Raw genomic sequence first — 5,165 nt, 5'->3', positions numbered from 1 at the left:
TGTTGATTCACCCTAATTCAGATTGATGTCAAAATAAATAAAGCGCACTCCATGTCCTTGGTTGGGCACATAGAATGTATAATTCCTTAAAGCATATGGATCACATCTTTCCATCCATGGTCAGGCATGGAGAGATGTAGATTCATGTTTCTTCCTCTATAGGAACCTGTTCATGGTCAGACACAAGCGCCTAGAATAATATTCCAAACAACATCCATAACTAGACTTTGGTTAAGCTCGTAGAATGGAGAAGTATGGAGATTTCTGTTAAGCACACTAGAGAAAGAAACCAATCAAATCATATGAAATCAACATATAATAAGAGTTATTCAAATTAGGGGCTTCATCTCAGCCCTAGCTAAAAGATTAACAATCCATGAATTCAAATAAAAAGAAAGAAAAATAAAATTGAAACAAGGAGAACATCCTTCTCTCTCTTCTTCTCTTTTCTTCTCTTTTCTTCTCTTTCTCTTCTCTGGATCTATTCCCTGGCTCTCCTCCTCCCTTGTCTACGTTTTGCATCTTTTCTTATAGCTGTTGGAGTGGCTGGAATGGAGAAAATCGGATTTGGAAAGCTGTTGTATGCGCAGCGAAAGCCCTTTTCGCAGCAAACTTCTGTACCTGCATAAGTCCCTCATTCTTTGCACTTTATCCGTAAAATCAACGTCTCCTGGGACGTTTTTGGGTGGTCTATATGATGGATGGATCAGATCTTCCATCTGATCAAAGATGGTGGGCCACAACAGCCCGGAAGTCCGCTTTTCGTGGACGTGCGTAAGCCTTCGCACGTCCGGCGCTGTGATGCTCGGTGGGCCCCACATAAGCGTTTTTGGAGAAATCCACCCCGTCCATTGGATGCACGACGAAATTTCGGTCAGATATGGATGGTTTTGAACATCCATTGACGCGACCCATAGAAGAAATTACAATAAAATCAATTTTGAACGTCACAGGATAGTCCACTTGTGGCCTTTGTATCTCACATGTGTGCATGTATGGGCACAAACTGTAAACTTGGTTTTGTAGCTCTTGAACCCTTCTACACGATGAATGGTTTGGATCAGACGTAAGTGCTATCGGTGGGGCCCACAGCGGTCCGTAAAAACGGACTTTCCGTCCGTTACACGGTGCCAGAAATGGCAACTGCCGTTTTTGAAAAGAAGGAAGTCGGGTCAGCAGCACTGACCAACTTAGGTTCGTTCGGTGCACAGGCAGTGCACATGTGCACTATGTACACACACTATACATATGGGGTCCACTGTGATTCTTTAGAGAAATCCAATCCATCCATCCTGTTTCTCATCTTATTTAAACCGTCTGGGTCAATTTTGAAGTATATCCAGATTGTAGGTGGGCCTAAAATTGGAGATTAATGGGCTGATCTGTCCGTTGGCCCACTTCTTGAGATATCCAATGGTTGAAATTTAATATGTACGGTTTATTTATGGTCTCCAGGCCATGTATGGAGTTTCGAGCCAATTGGATGGCGGGAACCATGTGATCTTGCATTTTGGACCATTTTCGGGCCTTTTTAACGTGAACGACTTGATTTCCTCGGGTCCCTAGCATGTAAACTCTTCAGTCTTAGTTCTCTGGAGTGCGTCCCTTGCTCTGGTGACTTTGGAACATCAAATCCACGCTTGTAGTACTCTTTTTCCATCAACGCTCCTGATTTCATCCTATAACAAAAATATAATTAAAATATTCCATTAAACATTATCATGTACGTAAAATCAGGTAATAATTGGGGTCTGATATGCAATATTCGACCCTCATCACAACCCCCAACCAGCATTTTGCTAGTCCCGAGCAAAACATGTGAAAAATAATTTTAGAAATAAAAGACAATTCCTGAGAACCCGAGTGACTTGTGAACAGATCGTCGAGGCGCGGGAATTTTAAGATTCATGAACGGTGCACAGAATTTTTCTTTCTAGAATCAAGCTCACGGTAAACTTCATAATCAATTTCAAAATATTAATCCATTAATTAGAATATTCTAAACATTGAGTTCTACGAGCGTATAGTGTAATCTCGGCTTACTATCATTAAGAGATCCAATTGTCAATTTCATGATATCATTAGTAATTAACAACGGAATGCATGACAACTGAAACCAACACTTGCCTGATAGGTTAACTTTTCATTCTATCAGCCTTTGATTTTTTTTTTTATGAACAGTAACGCCAAGGAAGGGAATCAAATCCTCACCTATAGGGAGCAAACCTATGGCGAAAACTTGTCACCTAACTTTTTCAAATGACAACCATAGGGAATCGAATCTACACTTATAGGGAGCAAACCTATAGTGAAGATTATATGACTTACGCTTTCTCTCAATTCTTAGTTATAGACCGAAGCTAAAAATTTCAGGCTGGTTCCTTTCATGCTTAGTGATTACCAAGTTAATCATTCAATGTTGAAACGGGACCTTAATGTGCAACCGAGATGTGATATGTGAGATCATGACTCAATCAATGTTTAAAAGTTCTAATCATGGGTTAACAATTCAAACTTAACTGTGAAATCTAACGGATGGCTGAATCCAAGAGTTATAAATTACTGACATTCTGTACCTTGCAATGTTAAAATCACCCTTATCCTTCACAATCACTTCAAATGCACAAGAAATTCCAGAAAAATTTTAAAATTTTCACAATTTGTGCTCAAGACCAAGAAAATACTGATGAGGTAACCTAATCGCCCACTCCCAACCTAAAATCTACATTGTCCTCAATGTAAAAGAAATAAACATGCAATGCACATGAGACAACGAAAATAAAAGAGGAGTGATGGAAAGATATCAGCGTAAGAGCGGGTCAGCACAAGAGAGAAATCAACAAAAACAAAATAATAAAAATAACATCACAAAAAGAAGATCTTACCTATACCACTTTCGCAGGTGCTCTCGATTGCATTTAGCATATGCAACAAGCCTTTAAACCCCTAGGTTGCCCCTAGTGGACAAGTTGTAGTCTCATGAGGGTTTGCAGTAATGCTACCCACAAACATTGAACTAACTAACTAAGAAACTGAAATGAAATGAAAAGATGGGTTGCCTCCCAGGAGCGCTAAGTTTAACGTCTTCAGCCAGACAAGAATGGACCATGAACTAATCAATCTTGATAACCTGGGTCCGCCAAATAAATTTCCTCAACATCTTTGTTCACCAAATCATCTAAATACGGTTTCAGCCATTGACCATTTACTTTAAAGATATTCCCATCTGTTAAATTTTGAATCTCAACTGCTCCGTGAGGGAATACTTTTACTACTCGATAAGGACCATACCATCGCGAACGTAGTTTTCCAGGAAAGAGGCGTAGCCTGGAATTGTACAATAATACTTTCTGGTTCGGTTCAAATGTCTTGCGAAGAATTGATTTATCATGGAAGATTTTTGTCTGCTCTTTATAAATTTTTGCATTCTCATATGCCTCATTTCGAATTTTCTCTAACTCATTGAGTTGAAGTTTACGGTGTGATCCGGCCTTGTGCAAATCAAAATTAAAAGTTTTGATGGCCCAATACGCATGATGTTCTAATTCCACAGATAAGTGATAGGCTTGCCCAAATACAAGCCTGTACGGAGACATTCCAATCGGAGTTTTGAACGCCGTACGATATGCCCAAAGAGCATCATTCAACCGTTGCGACCAATCCTTACGATCGGGGCGAACTGTTTTCTCTAAAATTTGTTTAATCTCCCGATTTGACACCTCAACTTGACCACTTGTTTGTGGATGATATGGCGTTGCAACTTTATGAGTAACGGAATATTTCTTCATTAAAGATTCAAACGGTTTATTGCAAAAATGAGTACCCCCATCACTTATAATTGCTCGAGGAGTGCCAAAATGAGAAAAGATATTTTCTTTCAAGAAACAGACCGCAATTCTGTGATCATTCGTTTTACATGGCACTGCTTCAATCCACTTAGAGACATAGTCGACGGCCACAAGGATATACACATAACCAAATGACGGGGGAAATGGGCCCATGAAGTCAATACTCCAAACATCAAATATTTCAACAATGAGAATATTGGTAAGTGGCATCATGTTCCTGTGGGAAATATTACCCGTACGTTGGCATCTATCACATGTTGAGCAAAAGGCATGGGTGTCTCGAAATAGTGTAGGCCAATAAAATCCACTTTGTAGGACTTTCGCAGCTGTTTTCTTTGAACCAAAATGACCACCACATGCATGATCATGACAAAAGGAGATTATACTATGAAACTCACTCTCAAGCACACATCTCCTAATAATCTAATCAGGACAAATTTTGAATAAGTATGGGTCATCCCAAAAGAAATGCTTAACCTCAGCAAGAAATTTGGATTTATCCTATTTAGTCCAATGAGAAGGAAGTTGACCTGTAACAAGATAGTTTACAATGTCCGCATACCAAGGTAATTGAGAAATAGTTAGAAGTTGTTTATCAGGGAAAGACTCATTCATTGGCAAAGGATCCACTGTGGACTCTAAGACAAGTCTAGACAAATGGTCGGCTACCACATTTTCGGAACCCTTTTTATCCCGAATTTCAATATTGAATTCTTGTAGCAAGAGAATCCACCGAATCAATCGAGGTTTAGCGTCTTTTTTAGAAAGAAGATATTTCAATGTTGCGTGATCTGAGAACACTATAACCTTTGATCCTATGAGATGCGACCTGAATTTGTCTAGAGCAAATACCACCGCCAACAATTCTTTTTCAGTGGTAGAGTAGTTGAGCTGTGCATCATTTAGAGTCCTACTAGCATAATAAGTGACATGAGACATTTTGTTCAATCTTTGTCCTAGGACGGCTCCAACAGCATAATCCGAAGCATCACACATAAGCTCAAAAGGTAAACTCCAATCAGGTGGTTGGATGATTGGAACAGAAGTCAGAAATGCTTCAACTTATCAAAAGCTTGCCGACACTCATCATTAAGGACAAAAGCAACATCTTTAGCTAGTAAATTGCATAAGGGTCGAGAAATTTTGCTAAAATCCTTAATGAATCTCCTGTAGAATCCCGCATGCCCTAAGAATGATCTAATCTCCTTAACCGTTTTGGGTGGAGGAAGACTAGAAATTAAATCAATCTTGGCTTTATCAACTTCAATGCCTTTACTTGAAATAACATGCCCAAGTACAATCCCTTTTTGAACCATA

The sequence above is a fragment of the Magnolia sinica genome, chromosome 6 (genome assembly GCF_029962835.1).
Source record: "Magnolia sinica isolate HGM2019 chromosome 6, MsV1, whole genome shotgun sequence".
NCBI lineage: Eukaryota > Viridiplantae > Streptophyta > Magnoliopsida > Magnoliales > Magnoliaceae > Magnolia > Magnolia sinica.
Note: the sequence above shows the minus strand (reverse complement) of the source record.